The sequence below is a fragment of the Myotis lucifugus genome, unplaced genomic scaffold, assembly GCF_000147115.1.
Source record: "Myotis lucifugus unplaced genomic scaffold, Myoluc2.0 scaffold_2, whole genome shotgun sequence".
Taxonomy (NCBI): Eukaryota; Metazoa; Chordata; class Mammalia; order Chiroptera; family Vespertilionidae; genus Myotis; species Myotis lucifugus.
The window spans coordinates 1244500-1265203 of NW_005871050.1; the positions used below are offsets into that span (position 1 = coordinate 1244500).

At 38.3% G+C, this 20704-nt stretch overlaps 1 protein-coding gene across 2 annotated transcripts in view; it reads left to right on the forward strand.

Annotated features, from left to right (window-relative positions):
- Window positions 1–20704, forward strand: part of FGF13 (fibroblast growth factor 13) — a 584335-nt gene that overhangs the window by 809 nt on the left and 562822 nt on the right. The gene's annotated exons all lie outside the window — the stretch shown is intronic.

Sequence of the window (20704 nt, forward strand, 5' to 3'; positions counted from 1 at the left end):
GGGGGGGGGGGGTAGCTTTCCTTCATAGGGCCCTAAGGTCCTCTCAGCCCTGGGGCCCCCTTCTCTCCCACTCTTTTTCCTGTTCCTTTTTTTCTTCTCCTTCTTGCCTCTCCTCATCTCTCAGAGCTCCCCCCCCCCCCCCGCACCGAGATTCTAGGGCAGCGCCAGCCCTCCCCCGCTGAAAGTTGTCAAAGTCTTCAGCTCAGGGCCTTTATCCATGTTTCTAAAAGGAGCCGGTTATCTTCCAACTAGGCAAAGCGTTGACTAAAGGCTCGGGAAGTTTGTGATGGGTTTTAGATCTGTGGTTCTAAGGATCACTGTTGCTACCAACCCCTCCTACTCTCTCATACTCCTGGCTATTTGAGGCTCACAGGTTAATTGAAACAATCACTTGGAAAGTAGAACGGCTACACATTTCCAGAGCTTTCCTAATTGTAGTGCGTCTTAATCATCGGGCATTATATACGATAAGAGGACATAACTTCAGGGTTTTTAAAATGTTTTGTTTTTCCATTGAGGGCCCAGAAAGGTAAATACATTTGAAGATTGTAGCATTAAGTTGATCTAGGCATGTGATTCCCCTTATGAATCTGGGAGTATTTGAAGTTTGTTTCTGGAACTTTGGTTCCAGATTTCTATCAGGTGGCTAACAAAGCTTGATTTCAAGCTGCCTTTGGGAGGATCTTAAACCAAATTCATTTACAGAAAGTGAATTGCTGTTTTAGGAATATAATTTGCAATTGTCCAGAAATTATTAAGCCTGTAAACATTTTAGCAAGTTTCTGTAGCTCAATAATGAAAATTTTACTAGGCGTATGTCATAACATTTTCTTATGTTGACTCACCACATTTGAAACAGAATATCTCTTTGTAGGAATTGTGTAATTAGCATTTGGAATTATGGTTGCAATGAGAATAAAATTAAAGTATTTTTATAAGGTAACATTTAAGAAGAAATTTACTTTCCTGAGGAGATGGGAATATTATGGCTACTAAGAGCAGGAGTCCTTTTTCTGCCTTTCAGTTGGTTGTTTAATTTAGAGCATTTTCAAAATAATGAATGCCTAATGGTCATTAGCATTTCCTCCTTTCAACTATGTTAAAGGTCTTATTGACTAAAGTTTAAACATAGCTTTTTATGTTAGAGATGAAAGATACCAGGTCTATTGATATTTTTAACCAGTAAAATTTATTGACCATATTCATGAAGAGGTTTGATTATTTATAAATTCTCTCTATGTATAGGTCATTTAAAAATTTTAAACTAGGAGACTCATGAACACACTTTGCAACATAGCAAGATATAGGATTGAACTTCTAATAGATACTTTAAATATCCACATATCTAATTTTGAAGAATGGTGTGACAAATGATTGAATCAAGTCAAATAATTTAGTAAAAGTTTGAATGAATTTTATAATCTGTTTTCAAGATCCTACTGCTTGTTTAAATTCAGCCTCCTACCCTGTCATTCGGGGTTCATGCCAACAGCCTATCATAACTGCATAGATGATTATCATACAGTACAGTGTTTCTAAAATTTTAAAAGCACAGGTAGTAGGTAATCAGTAAATTAATTTATGCTGCTTAGTGAAATATGCCTTCAGAGCATATAAATTGCCAATTGTCTTTTAAAATAATCTTTTCTTTAACTCCATGGAGGTTAAGGCTAATGATGGACAACAATATTTTGGATAACCTTTTCAATTATGTAGCGAACCAAGATAGACTACCCTCTTTGGCAGGGTGGAGGGCATCTTGATTTTTGAAACTGTTATAATAAACCCTGGCACATCAAATCATCTTTTGTGTATCTATTTATGATTTGCATAAACTTTTAAAATTTATTTTACAGAGAGAAACATCTACTTGATTTGTTATTCTACTTATTTATGAATTCTTGGTTGATTCTTGTATGTGCCCTGACCAAGAGCTGTACACTTGGCATATCTGGAGGATGCTCTAAACAACTGGGCTAACAGGTCAGGGCCTAGGGATTGCATAAACATTGAAATTGGTAGATATGTATATACTTTGGGGCACTCAGCTCCTGCATAGGAGGACCTATTTCCATTTCAGGGAAGAACAAAGCATCACATTTGTTTGTTCAAGCAGATATATTCGCTTAGCTTTGACTCATACTTCTACCTTGTCATATTAGATCCTTTCAGCAGTTCTTTGTTGGAAAAGCACTCAGTTAAAGCTGTGTCTGGTTTACTGCAACTGTGTTCCAGTGGCATTCAGGAAATGTGTAGTTGCTACAGATAAAACCAAATCATTTCTGGATTAAGTAAAATTGCTAGACAATTCTAGATTTCAAAACTATTGTTTGGTTAGTATGTAGCTACCTGTTCAGAGTTGGGTGTGTTTTTTCTATAACCCTTTCCCTTGTGCTTAGCCAGGAGGTATCACATTTATGCAACTTTCAAGGTGAAGAAGAATGTGGTTTCTCTAGGTGGGATTGCTGGAACCAGCATCATGCTGGGCTTATGCTTGCTGGCTTCTGGGAAGTGCAGGACAATTCCAGGCATAGTTCAAGAACCCAGGCACTTGCACAGCTGTTGCCACATGCATTTATGGGCACAGCTCATTTTCTGTTCACTTCCTGGCCTTTTCTAATGGCCTCTCTAACCATACCTAAGAAGGACAGGTCATGTGGTCATGCAGTCAGCATATCACTACTTGAACATTTGAACATTGAATGCCATTCCAAAAAATCATCTTGGTCTTGAGGGTTACTGTAATAGCACCAAGCACGTGGCTTTCTCAGGCTTGGGCCTGGTAAAGCATGTGTTTAGAGGTATTTTAACCACAAGAAATCATGATGTTGGTGACCTCTTATTAAAAACTAACAATCAAAAATAAATAAATAAAAACTAACAATCATAATCTACTTATTACTCATGCAGGAACTTGTTTTTTCACATTGTGAATAAATCATCAAGGACCAGTGTTTTTATGGAATATTATAAGCCCCATATTTTCTTCTGAGCTGAAGAAGGTGATTGCAGTCTTGGTGAGAGGTGTGGCCAGGGAGATTTCTAATCAGAAATGTTAAGTGTGTTCTTGGGGATAGGTACAGAAGATGTGTGCACAGTGCCCCCAAATCCTCTTCATTATTATTTCTAGTGGTGTGCAGTTGCTTTATTCAGAGGCTGAAGTGAAGAGAGAAAGTTGGGACATAGGTTAGGGGTACTGTATCCTCTACCTTACTTAGTACTGCTTCCTCTAAGTCCCTTTCAAATCATGAAAAGGGGTTAGTTTGCATTCTCAAGCTGGAGATATAGGTGAGGTTGGGGCTGGAATGGATGCTGTGTTGGGAATGGATGTTGTGTTGAGGCCTGAGTGAGAAGCAGTAAATGAGCTGTGGGGTAAAGGAAGGGGTTGAGTTTCATGCCTAGGGCGGGAAAATGTATGATGGCCTTGAGAAGAGGATCAGAACTGGGTAGAGAATTGGAATTAGGGTTTGGGTGATAAACTGGAGGCCTGTTTTGTGAGGCAGTGACTAGGGAGATGAAACTGTTAACATTCCAGGTCTCTTTGCAGCTGTACTGTCTTACGTTCAAATCAACTCCTCATTCTGGGAATTACAATCAACACAGAACAACCAGAATGTGTTGCAGCTCTTCAAATATATCTAGTAAAAAGGATTTCTAGTGCCTTTTATTATGAATTATATTTTTGGAGTTGAGACATTTGAAAGGAATAGGAAATAAATGCCAAGATTAAACAATTCAAAAAGAAGAAGAAGAAAACCATGAATTAAAATACAGTAGGTGGAGGGGATATTACATGTCCATTACTTTGCTAAGTTTAATATAATCTTTGAAATGTGAAGAATAGGCACATTATATGGTTTTAGCAATCAGTGAAGAAGACAAACATTTGCATAAATCATTGTCTGCATCACTGATTGACGTTTCCTTAACCAGAAGACATGTCAGCACTGGGATTTTTCAGCACAGGCTAAAGACTAGATTTCAGGCTCATTGTCCTGTGTAACGTGGTTCATTTTAGTCAGTCTTCATAACTCGATATTTAGCTTATCTATTTGTGATACATCAATTCTACAAACTCACTTGAATCAAATTTCTTACATTTTTAAATGTGGCATTATATCACTTTGATGAATGCCATATCTTGTTAAAATTGATTTTAGAGAGAGTGGAAGGAAGTGCGAGAAAGAAAGAAAGAAAGAAAGAAAGAAAGAAAGAAAGAAAGAAAGAAAGAAAGAAAGGAAGGAAGAAAAAAAGAAAGAAAGAAAGAAAGAAAGAAAGAAAGAAAGAAAGAAAGAGAGAGAGAAAGAAAGAAGAACGAAAGAAAGGTGGATGTAAGAGAGAAGCATCTATTAGTTATCTCCTATATGCACCCTGACTGGGGATCAAACCCACAACCCAGGCCCTGGCCAGTTTGGCTCGGTGGATGGAGCGTCGGCCTGCAGACTGAAGGGTCCCAGGTTCGATTCTGGTCAGGGGCGTGTACCTTGGTTGCGGGCACATCCCCAGTGGGAGGTGTGCAGGAGGCAGCTGATTGATGTTTCTCTCTCATCAATGTTTCTAGCTCTCTATTCTTCTCCCTTCCTCTCTGTAAAAGAATCAATGGGATATATTTTTAAAAAAAACCCCCAAAACAAAAAACAAAAACACACACAAAAAGACCCCACAACCCAGGTATGTGCCCTGATGTGGAATCAAATCTGCAACTTTTCAGAGTACTGGATGATGCTCCAATTAACTGAGATACACCAGCCAGGGCATGAATGTCATATCTTGAGGAAACAGTTCTTAGGGTTGTGGATTTCTGGGTAAATGCACTAATTTCTCAAAGAAAGTGAAATAGTATACAGTTAGTAATCATTATGACCACCATTCTAGCCAGCAGGTCCAATTTCTCTAAAGTGGTGTTTTCCAGGGCATTAACCCTGAACATGTGGGCTTTATATTAGGAAAGAGAGAAGTTTTTTAATTCTTGGGGAACAATGGAAATGTGAAGGACTGTTTTATTAAGGATCTTGGTTTGTGAAAAACATAAAGCCTAGATTACAATTACTGTATGTTATTACTGTGGAACAGTCTGCATACCCTACTCTTGCCTCTGCCCTTTGAAATGACTTTTAGCATAGATTTTCAAATGGAAATGGTATTAGTGTTACTGGCTGATGACCTTCCCTACAGTCAAAGGGCAGAGGTTAGTAGGTGTTCTTGCTGATTCATTTTAACTTCTGGCTTCTGCTGGTATAAGGTTTGGGTTGACATTCTAGGGGGTGCTGTAGGGCTTGGATGATCTGAGTAGCTTGCTTATCCTGCCTGCTGTCAGTTTTCTGCAGAGACCTCAGATTTGGTTTGGACAATTACTCTTAGGACCAAAGGAATTATCAGGTGTATTTGTCTATCCTTTGTTCTGGATCCTGTCAGTAGGGCCTGGGATGAAAGAAAAAAAAATATTTTGGTGAAAGGCAAGCCTGGTCACAGGCCAAATTAGAAAGGAGTTCATTTAAAAAATAGTATGAACCCATTTCCTTTTTTGGAATTGCAATTATACACAGTAACATGCCCAAATCTTAAGTGTGCATCTCAATTATGAACAAATGTTTGTACCCATGTAATTAGCACTAAAATAAAGATACAGGTATTTTCATCACCCCCCAGAAAATTCTCTCATGTCCCTTCCCTGTCATTTCTCCTTCAAAGCAACTACTATTTTGATTTCTGTCATATTGTTAGCCTCTTAGTGAAATTAATATCAATGGAATCATGCAGTATGCACTCTTTGTTTTTGATACCTAGCCACCTCTCATTTCATCTTATTTCCTTCCCTGGTTGACATCTCTTCTCCTTGTCTTGTCTTCTGGTTTCTTTGAAGACCCCCACCTGCCCTACATTAGGACCCTCGACAGAGACTTATACTAGGCAATTCCATAAGAAGTATTTTTTTGAATGATCTAGTCAGGCAGGGAATTCCTTTAAGCAGGAATATGTTTTATTCATTTGGTAACAATAACAATAATGATCACAGTTATTATAGTTGTTATTATAGTAGCTTCTAAATTTGGGGGCATTTACTATTTACTAGGCATTACTTTTACCAATATCTTATTTAATACTCATGATAGCCAAATGAAGTAGTGGTTAATATTTAGGGACTTCAGAGATGAAGAAATTGAAGTTTAGAGAGATTATATAGTTTGTATGAAGTCACACAGCTGGTTGGTTGCAAATTACTAGCACAGTGCTTGGCATTACAGTAGTCAATAAATAATTGTGTAATGCACGTACCACACACATATCAAAACTCATTTGGTCCTATGCTATGTTCATTTCCAGTTTGTTGTCCCTACCAGAAAGTTGTATGATGGAGAAAGGCTCTGTCAGTGACTCACTGTGAATTTATTTGACATAACTGGGGATATTTACATTTCAACTAAGAATTGCCAGAGGCAGAGCTTTAACACCAAGGAATTAATGTCAATGGTTGACTTTCTGACACCCAGATAGGCTGGGAAAGTAATTTTGATTGGGTTCCTTAAAATAATATTTTTTTCTGAACACTGACTATATGTCAGGTATTTCATATAAAATATCTTATGAAATCTTCATAACAATCTCCAGAGGACAGATATACATACTATTATTATTCTCATTTGACAGATGCAAAAACTGAATCTCCGAGATTGAGTCCAGCCAGAAGTCACTTGGGTAGCAAGATGGTGGAGTGAGTGTGTGAGCCAGCTTTCACTGACTTCAAATCCATTTCTTAACCACTTTGTTTTACTGCCTCCCTAAGCAACACAGTTGGTTCTTTTCTAATCTAGGTTTGCAGAAACACAAAATTACTTCCCGTTTACCAATGGAAACATGATTAAAAAGAGTGTACCTTTGAATGTATGATTGTTCCAGGGCTGTAGTCTTGGTGCAGCTGAACAGGTCTCTCAGCATTTCTTGGGTGACTTTTGCATACCAGGTACTGTGCTGGGCCAGAGTGTGCAGAGATGAAAGAAACCCAGTCCTACCTTATGGGTGCCCTTTCCTTCCTCTTTGGCATTGGACATTGGCTTTCTTCTTTCCAATGTACATTGTCCCTCACTTGGCCATGACTGTGACTTTTAAGATTTAAGCATCTGTCAGTTTGAAGTTAATAGTACTTTCTTCCAGAACTGTGTCTAGGAGCTTGTTTCACCTGTTCTCAAGATTACACTTCCTCTTATTTCACTGCTGGGTAAAATTCCCAATTGTTTATTTTTTCCCCGTTACATGGCATATGTTTCCAGTCTGTCTCTCATCAGAATCATGTCTCATTTCCCTTCTCTTTCTCTCTTAACCCACCCTGTTCTCCCGCTCTCCTTTTCTTGTCAACAGATGTCAGTAGCTTTCTTTAACCAAATGTGGTTCCTTAGGGTATGCTGGTATCATTGTAGGGTTCTCAATTTCTAGATTTTCTCCCTTGATGGCTGTACTAACTTCAGCAAAAGAACCTACCCCACTTCTACGGAAGAATCCTTTCATTACTTATTATATAACTCATTTTAAATGGAAAAAAAGTGTGAGCTTTATATTTTACACTATTTATGCTGCCTTCAGTTAGATAATATTTCCCAAAATATATCTTGTTAACAGAGACACACACTTTGAACGAACATATTAATTATAGTTCTCAAAGTTAGGAATCATGTAGTTTCTCTGTGCTGCAAAACCTATGTTTAACAGCCGTAATTAACAGTGATGGGTCTCTTGAATGGTGACAGGTAAGTTTAATAACAAATGGAAATCCATTTCTCAAAAATCCCTCCAAATGGTGTAAGTAGCTTTTCTACTCTTCCTGAACTGGGGGCTAGTAAACAGATTGAGTTCTTAAATATTTATATTGCTGTTAAAAGTAGAAGTAAACAGCCTAAGAAGGCAGGCTGAGTGCAGTTCTTGAATATGCCTGTAGATATTTTCAGAATCTTCTTTCAACCATGACTTTGAAGTATTGTGAATGTACCTGCTTATTTTGGCTTTGATTCTCTATGTGTATGCATGCCTCTCCCCTTGGGGAGTTTACTGAACATGAAGACTTCCAAGAGCTTTTGGATTTGCAAGTGATTTTCAGAGCTCTGGGAACAATGTGAACCATTCCCCTGGAAACGGGGCCAGGCGCTCCTCGCTGCTCTCATTTCTGGGAGCATTTGTTTCCTGACCAGCTGAAAAACTGGGCGGTAACGGCAACGCTGACTAGTCTCGTTAACCAGCATCCTTCGGTCTCTGAGTGTCTGGCAGGCAGGTTTATTACAAACCTCAGTGTGCTCATTAGCCTCGTGATGTGGCGGCTGCCTAAAAAAGAAACACGGAAAAGTTGTGTCACCAAAGGTGAAACTTGACGAAAAGCCGCTGGGCACTGGGTAGTGACAAAGCTCCCTTCAGGCGGTTGCGGTGGCTATGATGGCGGGTAGTGGAAGGCTTTAACCACTTGCCAGGAGTGTCCACTGCCGACCCTCTTGCCTGAAGATGCTGCAAAGTGAGCCTTGGCTGGAGTCAGTGGTGCGGGGGCGAAGGGATGGGGGCGCTGCAGGGGCCAGGGGAGAGGTCCGCACTCATGTCTGGATGGTGGCGCTAAGATGGTGGTAGCCAGAGGAAATGCCCCCGCCCCCACCACGCCATCCTGTCGTCCTTGCTCTGCATACACTTGACATACCGACCCAAAGCCTAAAAATCAGACAAGGAAGGCAGGTTCCCATCAAAGCCTAGAAGTCAGACCAACACAAGAGCTTTGGGTTCCTCTGCCTTCTGGTCAATGCTAATTTGGTGTTAGCAGTTCAAAATCATAGGATACATCTTGAGCAGAAAGATCAAGCTATTTTGAATTTATTTGTGTGTTTTTATATTGCTTATATTTCATTGTATTTTTTCAGATTACAAAATAATGCATGTTTACTGGGGGCAATTATGAAAATTGTAAAAGCATAAAAAAGGAACTATCACCCAAGAGTTCCACTCCCAGGTTAACTTTTTGACTTTTTCCTTCTAGTCTTTTTTTCTCTGAATTGTATAATACACTCATATACAAGAATAATAATCTTTTAAGTGTATGTGTGGGATAATGCAGTACACACTCTGTTCTATTCTCTTAATTTGTTAGAATGTTTTTCTATGCCATTAAATGATCTTCCCTACCACCATTTTTAGTGTGTACACTAGGGATGGACTAGGGGATGACAAGGAGAAATGGTGATTTTGTGCCTTTGGGTGTGAAAGGTTTTTGTATACCGTGTTGAGAGTCTGCTCACTGAGCTCCACAAACATCATTTGTATTTTACATATGTACACATATAGATGTGTGCATATATAAAATACATATATACATGCATAAAACTGTAATTAGCAAAAGAAATGCATGTAATCTATATATGTATCTACAAAAATATATATCCATCTATAAAAATAAATGCTTAGAATAAATCCTGAAAGAATAGACACCAAAAGGAATCTCTGAGTGGTTGGCTTATAGAAGTTGTATAGTTTTTAGTTGTATCTTTTATTTATTTATTTTTACTGTGAATGTATATAATGATATAATGAAAAGTAAACTTCAAACTGTACCAAAAACCTGTAGAATGACAGCAATATTTAATCTGGATTTAATATTGCTAATTAGGAGTATAATTTCTACTTTACAATGAACTATCTTCCATGTAAAAGTAGTTACATGGTTAAAAACATGGATTTTAGACACTTGGGTTCATATCTAAGTTCTTCTACTTATTTACTGTGAGATTTTGGGCAAATAATCTTTCTAAGCCTCTCTACAATGGAGATATTTATATTTATCTCACAAGCTTATTTTAAAGATGGAATGAGAGTGAATGGGAAATATACTTAGAATTTGGTCAATGGTGATATTGATATTACTAAAATTGTAGTGATTTTTATACTGATTATTCAAGTTAAAAGGTTCTCTTAAGAGGGCTTGTTGACTATAAAACCAATCTACAGTTCACATATCTGTCTGATAGTCATACTCCAATTTAATGGATTTTAGTTATACTAATTCATGTATTAATTCATCCATTAATTTACTCAATAAATATTTATGTGCCAGCACTACACCAGACACTGAGGATACAGCAATGTGCAGAAGAGATAACCATCCCTTGTCTTCATTGAGCTGATATTTTGCAAATTTACTTAGAGGAACCAGACTTTCAGGGCACAAAGCACTTTGCTCCCTGTTAGTCATTTGTCAAGCAGTGAGTGAGTGACCTGGTGCCTATCATGGCCAGTGGGGCCCTACCCAAGCCAAACTACCAAGGAGGCAGGCTAGATGTAGTTGGACATGGATTATTGTTTATCTTTGGCCCAGGGACCACTAGAGCTAAGGTTCTTGAACATGCTTGAGCATCAACATCACCTCCTAGCTGCTAATAGCACATATATCCCCCAGCATTATAATTTGATCATGTAATATGGATGTGAGGCTTATGGACCCATATTTTATATAAATCTCCTCAAGTGATTCTAATATTCAGACAATTTAGGTACTTACTGTTCCTGAGCAGTGTTTTTCAAGTTTGCTTGAAGTATCATCTGCAAGGTTTGTTAAAAAAAAAAAGTTACCTCCCTCCCCCTGACCTGCTGAATCAGAAATTTAGGAAGAGCCCTAACTGGTGTGGCTCAGTGGATAGAGCGTCAGCCTGCGGACTGAAGGGTCCCAGGTTAGATTCAGTCAAGGGCATGTACCTTGGTTGCGGGCACATCCCCAGTAGGGGGCGTGCAAGAAGCAGCTGGTCGATGTTTCTCTCTCATAGATGTTTCTAACTCTCTATCCCTCTCCCTTCCTCTCTGTAAAAAAACAATAAAATATATTTTAAAAAAATTTAGGAAGAGAGTTTGCTAATTTGAATTGTAAACAAGTGTCTGGGTGAGTTTTACGATCAGACAAGTTGGGGAAATACTGTCCTGGAAACATCAAATGAACTCTAGAAATTATGTATACTAGTATTAGAATGGCAGAGGTCAATACTCAAATATTGTGGCCCTTCTGGTGGATTGAACCTCAATTGATCTTGATATTGTGGGATAAGGTGATGGGAGTGGAACATCTATATCACTTTGCCAGTTCAGAGTAGGTAGGCAAGGGAATTTATCTTCTTGGACACTACTTTCCTACCTGTATCTGGTAGCGGGGTGTGTGTAGAAATGTGAGGTTTGGAGCAGGTGTGGGTGAACCCCTACCTCTTCTCATTGTCCAGGCACCAAGCAGTGTCCCTGTAATTGGTTCATGACCAATCAAGTGCATTGACCTATTACAGCTAGTTGATTTAAGTTATAAATGATTTTTATTTCTCCTGTGTAATTTGGGGTTTAGGCTATATAGAATGACCTGATTTGTATCACAAGAGCCTTTGAGACTTGACAGGTTTCACCATTGAAAAGACACACAGCTTTCTCCCTCCACCTCACTGGACATAAAAGCAACCTTTGAATTAATGGAACAAAAAGCATGTCTTTAAAGAGCAGCATGCACGGGGGGTGGGGGGGTGGAGGAGAAGAAAGGGAAGTAAGACAGTTCATCCTCTTTTCTGAGGCTATTGTGACAAAAACGAATACCTTGAAAAATCTTGTATTGATTTTGAATGCAGAGGCATCTTCCTAAGATCTGAAAAACCTGGTAGAAGGTAATACACTTGTTCTCCTGCCTTTGAGCCAGAAGTTGAGTTGCTTAGTTTCTGCAGCAGGAAGAAATTAGAGTAATTGCTCTACTGAAAGTGAGATTTTTGGCCAGGGTGCATCTCTCTTGACTGTATTGTAGGTAAGGCTCAGTTAATGAAAGAAAGAAAGATTATATATATATATATATATATATATATATATATATATATATCTCACCATGGTGAATGGGGGTAATTATAATATTGAGGGACTTATTATTTTATGAAAAGTTTTCTCATAATAGCATGGTGTATCTGAATGTTGTTTTGGGAATCAAGGAATACTTGATTAAAAATAAAGAAATAAATGCCAAGCCTAGAGGCCTCTTGTGGAAGCATTTTGGGTTTCCTGAAAATTCTAATTATAAGCTATTGCTCAGAGTGGCTATTTGTGCTCCCCATGTCTGTTTTTAAAATGTTAATTTTATCTTTATTTCTATTGTGGTAAAATATATAGCATAGTGTTTACCATTTTAGTGATTTTAACTGTACAGTTCTCTGGTAATACATACACTCATATTGTTCTGCAACCATCACTATCATGCTTCCCAGGTTCTTAATCAGAATTTACAATGGCTAGAAGGGACCATAATAACCATTTGTTCCAACCTTCCCATTGCAAAGAAGAGGGAATCAGGCTCTCAGAGAGGCAGTGAGTTACCCAAAGTCTTAGAGAAAATTAGTGGCAGGGGCCTAGCCCAGTGCATTCCCAGGTGACCACATGGATAGACCCAGGCAGATGGCCTCTTTTACTCTACTGATAGCAGAATCAAAGATTGATATAAATATTTAGGATGCTTCTCAATTTCTTTCCTTTTTATCAAGTAAGTTATCAGTCATTGTGATTTAGAACTAAAAAACCTTTAGACACCATCTAATCCACATTCCTAATTTAACTAAATCTTAATTGCACTACAAAAAGATGCTAACATCCTAATTTTTAAAATCTGGCCAAATTTCCCCCCAGTCTTCTTTTCACTGACTCCATGACATTCGTGATTGAAACCAGGTCCTTTGTTGGTGGCTGTTATTAATATGCTTTCCTTGGGATGTTTACAGTAACTGCTGTGACATAAATAAGATTGCTTGTATTGTTTTTCCCCATAAAGGCAAGAACATTTTTTTTAAAGTGTGTTCATCTCTTCTCATACCATTGTATTTACCCATGAGTAAAAAGAACTTGAAGCATTGCAGTTTTTCCTATTTAGGTATTAGATGAGGAAACTTTCACTAGAAGAAGAATATTCCCACACAAGTTAAACATTTGGGGACTTTGTATACCATAACCACTTTTTCTTGGAGTAGAGGTTCATAAAAATGTATCATGTATTATTATGTTATGTACCATGTATCATTATAGCGTGATGCTTTAAAAATTTTATTCTATTTCTAACTGTGGTAAAAAAAACATAAAATTGTGGTTCTAGAAGTGCTAAGTATATTCATATTGTTGTGCAACCAATCTCCAAGAGTTTTTCATCTTGAAAAACTGAAACTGTTTCTATCATTCTACTTTCTGTTTCTATGAATTTAATTACTTTAGATACATCATGTAAGTGGAGTCATAGAGTATTTATGTTTTTGTGCCTGGATTATTTCACTTAACCTAATGTCCTCAAGGTTTATCCATGTTATAGTATGAATCAGAACTTTCTTCCTCTTAAAGGCTGAATGATATTTTATTGCATGTTGTATTGGGCCTCTTCAGTGAAACATACCATATTGGGCCTCTTCAGTGAAATATGCCATATATATATATATATATATATATATATATATATATATATATTAAATAATCAATTTGTTTCCTCAGTCTTTAGTCCTAGGTTAGTGGTCGGCAAACTGCGGCTCAGCAAATCGCGGCTCGCGAGCCACATGCGGCTCTTTGGCCCCTTGAGTGTGGCTCTTCCACAAAATACTGACTTCTGCGCATGGGCCACAAAGTTTCAATCGCACTGTACATGCACGCCTGCATGTGGTATTTTGTGGAAGAGCCACACTCAAAGGGGCCAAAGAGCCGTATGTGGCTCGAGACCGCGGTTTGCCGACCACGGTTAGGTCATCAAATTAACTCCATGAATAAAGTGAAGGAAGAGCCCAAACCATCAGGGGCCGGATTTCTGAGGTCTTAATCCAATGACTTGCAAGTTTGAGAACGTTGAGAAGAGTGAATAGGATTTTCTTGGTCCTCTTAGGTCTCTTAGGTATATTAATTGTTTATGGTGTTTTTTGTACAGTGTTTTTTTGTAGAAATAATTTGGTTCCTCTGTGATAGCTTTCAAAACACATTATCTCTGAATTTGGAGTGGATTGTGCCTTCCTGTGCCCTTTGCAATTTATTTCCATTCCCCTTTTGCTTTGTATGTCTCTCCCACTATACGGTAAACTTCCTGACTCTGTCATTCATCTCTGGATTCCCAGTACCTAGGACAGAGACCATAAAACAAATGCAATAAATGCTTGTTTGAATAGAAATTTGGCTCTGTCTGTCATTTGGAAAATTTTAACTTCCTAGTTAGTCTTGGAACAGTTTGACATTTTTATTTGTTTTTCTCTGCTTCTTTTATGTGTGAGACATGACTTATGTTCAGGAGCACAAATTAGGTTTAAATATGTGGTAATTAAATCCCCCACCCCCTCAATCCTTTGTGGGAAGTAGAAGAAACATTTGCTGAATACTTGGCATCAAATAGAGGAAATATCCAGGCCTGGGCTTTAGTTTTGCTTTCTGTAGGTCCCTCTGATCATTCTCTCTGTGCATTCTCCCCTTCCAGCCACTTCTGAAGGTGGTTTGCACAGGGATCATGTTTGGCTTTGGATTGTACAGCTAGAGCTGTGATTGAGATTTGTATTAGGGCACAGATTTCCCATTCTACATATTGGCTCCAAGGTTTGTTTTTCACACCCCTTGCCATCTTCTGAACCCTCCCTAATATCTTTATATGTTACCAGAAATAGAAATCTATCAAAGTGAACTCTGCTTTTTAATAAAAGCCCTAGAAATGTTTGATATATTTTGTTTCCCATTAGTGAGTGAAAGCATAGAGATATGTTTATATTTTCAGGTGATAGACAACACTTTAGTAACACATGCCTGAGAATCTGGACATCATTTATTCAAAGAGCACTAGCCCTATGGCAGGCTCAGTGCCAGGCACTGGAGAAATACTGATGAGGAAGAGAGTCTCTGATCTGGCTCCCATGGAGTTGATGGTGGATGAAATAGACAAGAAATCAGTACCCTGACCTGGGAGGATAAAGAGCTAGGGAAGTTCATAGGAAAGGGAACTGACCCAATTGGATGGTAGTAGTAGTTGGAACATTAATTGGACACCTGAAGGATGAACAAGAGTTGTCAGTTGATGAGAAGGAAGAAAAGTGTCCTGAAATATGGGAACAGTATATGCAAAGGCTGCGAAATGAGTGAGAACAGAGCTTACATAGAGAACTGAAGGAAGGTCAGTATTTCTAGAGGAGTGAGTCGCCTTTGTTACATGAACAATCCTTGCAGATATTGGATTGTGCCACTTACATTTCAGTGACTATTCTCATTAATTCCCATTTTTTAAGCAGGAATATCTAAAATACCATTTTTCTTAATGAGCATGTTCCTAGATTGGAAGTAATATATAAAGAGACAAATTACTTAGCATTCAAGCAGGCTCAATGTTAAATTATGTACATATTTATATGCCGACTATGAACAAAGCCATGGGATACTATCTTTTTCAATGAATAAAACTCATTAAATTTAAAGTAGAAGCCTGAATTTTTCTGTTGTTGTTGTCAATGTTGTTTATTTTTTACTGCTAAAATCAGAGGCCTTGGAAGTTTGTCAGTTGTGTGCTCCATGACCAGAAATCCATATATGTGTTTGCAGTGTGATTTTATTTTTATTGATAACAGGAGTGAGAAATAACTTCTTAGCTAGTCAGAATATAGATTGTTTAGCAGTCAGATACTACCAGTCCAGAAAGCAACTTAATCAGCTGTATTCATACAAAAGTACATGCTGGTGATATGGCTAGTATTTGTAGGTCATGAATTTTTATTGTCAACAAGATCATCGATATTTAACAGATAACATCATGCAGGACACAGTTTATTTCTGACTCTATGTTATATCACTCATGTTGGCTCTCAGCTTTGACTTTAGCATTGCTTAAAAATAAATGTGCTTTCACAAATATTGCCCAGATATTGCCACATATAAATTTCAGGATAGTTTCATTCATATCACGTTTTCATTTGTTGAACATGTATTGGATGCCAGCTCTGTTTCAGGCTTGATTTTAAATTCTGGTGATACAAAGGTGAACAAGCTATAGATGGTCCCTGACCTCATGGGGCTCACAGTCTAGAGGGGAAGACTATCAAATAAATAGTCAATTGGGATAAACAAAGTGTGAGCAATGCTGTAGTAGAAGAAGCCTATTGTGAAAGTCCAGAGGAAGGCAGGTAACTCAGCTTTTGAATGGTCAGGGAAGGCTTCCTTAGGAGAGCTGTTTAACTGGAATCAGAAAAGTGAGATATGAACTGGCCTGGCAAAGAGGAAAGGAAAGATAATTTTAAGCAGAGGGAACAGCACACCTTAAGACAAAGAAATGGGAGGAGTGGAGAGAAGGAAGGGAGAAAGTGAGAGAGAGGGATTGCAAATATAAGTATAAATGTGAATAATTGAATAATACTCATTATAGCTAGGAGAGGAGAGGCATGAGATGCACCCTGAGAGGTAGTTAGAGGGCAGTACACAAAGACATTGAGAGTTTTGTCTGTTGGGATGAGGGTTTTGAATTTCATTTTAAATGCATTGGGAAGCCTTTGGAGGGTTGCATGGTGGTCTGATGTATAGTTCTGGCAGGGGAAGCAGTGAAAATACTGATGGAACCAAGCTTAGACTCAGCAGGGTAGGAATGAAGATAGGCAATATCAAAAGATTTGAGAGCACTATTCAGGGGTTGGAAGAATTAGGGCTTAATGCTAACAATAATATAAGTGGTACATTGATATTTAATTAAGGGAGAGAGAGGAGTCAAGAATGATGACTCATATTTCTGGAATCCAGTTTCATCTCTAGTACTTATAAATGTTGTGATTAGGCATTATTACTTCTTTTGGCATCTTCTCTTCTTCATTTCCTAAGTTTCCCCAGTGTGATTGCAGACCCATTTTTAATGGTGATTGATAATGACCATAATATCCTTTACTTCTAAGTTATATAACAAACCCTCAATAAATATTGGTCAAATAAATGAACTAACATTAGTCAATCACCCATCATTTCTTATGCAGGTACATTTCCCAGTTAGGTGCATATTAGCATATTGTCTCCCTCTTATTTGGAGCTTAGTGCTGGGAGTATTATTTTCAAATGAAGACTAAATAATTAAAAGTGGGAATCAAACCTTAGAGTGAGTGTGTTATAATGATCCCCATATTGGACTGAGACTTGAAAACTCAGGTTTTATTTCCTACTAGAGGCCCAGTGCATGGCATTTGTGCACTAGAGGGTGGGGGGCCTCAGCCCACCCTGCACCCTTTTGCAGTCCGGGAGCCCTCGGGGGATGTCCGACTGATGGGAACAGGCCTAAGCTGTCAGTCGGACATCCTTAGCGCTGCCATGGAGACAGGCAGCTGCGCTTGCCAGCCATCAGCCTGGCTTGTGGCTGAGCGGCGCTCCCCCTGCATTGAGCGACTGCCCCCTGGTGATCAGTGAGTGTCATAGTGACCCGGTTGTTCTGCCGTTTGGTTGATTCGCATATTACCCTTTTATTATATGGGATTTTCCTATTGTATTGCATTTATTTGATGCAAGAAAAAAATCACTTAAGAACTTTATGTTAATATTGGAGTCTGTACAGTGTAGATGATAATGCCAGATCCCAAGTGTTAAGGGGTGCTATTAACAAGATAATAGTGTTTAAGCATTTAGTGTTTATAATAGACCATTCTCCTAAGAACTTAAGGGTGGTTGTCATTAGATATGGGCTAAGGCAGAGAAAAGAAACCCCTGAAGAGCATTTTCAGAGAATCCATGTACCCTGAATCTCTGACATACTGACGGCAGTAAGGGCATGTGTTACTGCTGTCTGGGGTACCTCTCTTCTCACCTCCAGCTCTGCATGTTCTTGTGCAACATGGTCTTCTTTTGTTTGAGAAACACCAAATGTAAAAGCCAAAACCACAACTGTTGTGAACCAAAGTGTAGTTAAGAAAAAATTTACAGGTACTGGCATTGCTGTTGATGAAGGCTGGAGTCTAAGGTCAGCAATATGAAGTCATACTGCTTTGGAATCATTGCATCAGAGGATTGGTGTCTTCAGAATAGTAGAAAGGAAAGCTGTTATGATATAATGGTTTGATAGCAATACTTTATTATGCACAAGTATACAAAATAATATGAATTTATAGCCAGCACAATTTACAGATTTCATGTAATTTGTGATTTTGCCATAATGAATAAATGCAAATTTTTAAAAATGTTCTTATTTTTAGAAAGTAGGTATTGCTAGATTTGTCAGGCACATGTTACACTATATTCAGCATACCTTTCCCAGTTAGATAGCCCAAGATTGGCCCCTGTGGGACTTATGAATTATGTACCATTGATTTTAAACTAATAAGTTTGCTCCAGTGCAAAACAAAGATAATGCAGTTACTGACCAGGGCCAGTTTCATTGGTGCATGAACTAGAACTACTAAGTGGTTCACATTTGAGGCTATAATAGTGAGAGTTGTTCCAAAAATGATCCTGGAATATGGATTTCAGTGTTCTCTCTGAAGAAGACAGTCATGTTAAGTCAGAAATGCATCAGCAAACATGAAGAAGTGAAAAAGGCTGTTCATTCTAAAATAAGACTAAAGTTTGAATGGGAAATTTTATTTCAACTTTGAAAGCAAGGAGTTTTCATATAACATTTGTTCAACAATACTTATTGAATATCTACCACGTGTCAGGCACTGATCTAGACACAGGTGATATAGCAGTGAATAAAACCAAGACTCCTGCCCTTTTTGTAGTTGTGTGTGAATGTGTATATATAGAAGTGGGGACACATAATGAGAAAAACATAGGTAAAAATACATGTTATCTGTTGACAAATACTGTAGAGAATAATCTAAAAATGTGTGGTGGTGGTGGTGGTGGTGGTGGCAGCAGTGGGGTGAATATGTGCAGTTTTGTGTATGGTGGTCAGGAATGGACTCACTAAGGTGACATTTGAGTAAAAACCTGAGAGACAGCCATGCAGATATATATGGGAAGAGGACTTTCAATTTTTGCAGGTTGCCTGGGGGAAAAAAGTGCCCAAGAATAAAAATATGTATTACCCAGCATTCAGATAGAGTTGTTTTTACTGAATAGGAATGAAGTCCTTCTTTCTACATTCTTGTATAAATTCGGCAAGGCAGAATTTCCAATGTATATGTTTATTTGATTTTTAAAAATGTACAAACAGCTTTTTTTCTATTGCAGTCTCTGAAATTTGTTTATATGCATCCACATAACATTTGCATGTACTAAACTGGTCTGAACCATGTATACACCTGCTTTGGTGTTGAAAACTACTTGTTGATTTGCAAATGAACGTAAGCCATAATTTTCATTTATGCAAATGAAAGCATAAGCCATTTTTATATCTTGGAAGAATGAGTACCTCCATAATATGAAGGTTTGTTACCAAACTAAAGGGGTTTGTTAGCCTGTGTGCATCAAAGCCCAAAGAGACACAAACAGAAATTAGCAGCAAATAAAGTAATGGTTTATTTAAGGAAATGACATCAAGCCAGGAGACACAGATGAACTAGTGCTTCAAAGCCTGGCTTCCTGCCTGGGGCAGGGGAGCGGGGACGAGCTAGAAGGGGTCAATGGGGGAAAAGGGGACATATGTAATACTTTCAACAATAAAGATTAAAAAAAAACCAAAAACCTGGCTTCCTGATGGCCCATATGGGGGCAGATTATATATGGAAACATTATTAATCATGATGATTAAGGGAATTGGGGTCATGAACTCTACTGATTGGTTGGTGACAGGGTAGGGAGTAGTTGATCATTGTATTAGGTCTGATATCAGCCATGACATCATTCTGTCTAGTCTCCTGCGCTTTCATGGGCCTGGAGCTGATTCACAACTGAGGTCAAGATGTTGTCTTTAAATTGACCAAAACTGTTTCCTTGATCAACAGATCTGAAGCTTTATTCTTGGCAGTTTGACACTGACCAGAACCTGATATCCTATGGACTTAATGATTAAGTGGGTGTACATGCAGTATGTCATGGTGCTATTAGAATGGAACTTGAATTAATGAAAAAAAATCATATTAAAAATGAAGTTTGTATGATGTTACAGGTTCAGGTTGAGCTACTTTGGATCATTTGACTTCTGAAACTAGGAGAGAGTAACAGCTAGGTGGATCAGCCTCTCCTGAGGACCCAAAAGGTACAGGTGAGAGCGGTGTTTCACCACTTCATCAAGTAGTGAGTGAGTCACAGTCATGGAGAAGAGAGGTTCTCCTTTAATATTTGTTATGGATTAATGTCGGGACTATTAGATGCATATTATTTATCTCGCTTTCAACAGTGCTCTAACTCTTGGCACTTGCAGGTAGATAGGTGGGAAGACCCACTGGGACTGGAAGAGCAGAGTTCTGATCCTGTAGTGGGGAGATCTCAATCCCAGAATGAACAATTATTTCTTGGACAAGATCTAGGCAAGTGATATTTGATTTTTGGTACTACCTGTCTGATGATTGTGTACAAATAGAGTGTTGCAGTAGATCTATGCTAGGACAAGGAGCTATTGTAATTGGGAAATGACTGCAGATTGACCTTCTCTTCATGTCTTCAGTTAAGTGCTCATTTTTTCTGTAAATATTTGAATGGGATGGTGGTGGGAAGAAGGGAGCTGTATGTTCTTGTGCAAGAGGATAGGAACTGGATACCCGTGGGTGAGCCTCTGTGTCACTGGGTCTCTTGTGAATGGAGAAAATTACCATGGAAGAAAATGGGCTTCTATTTA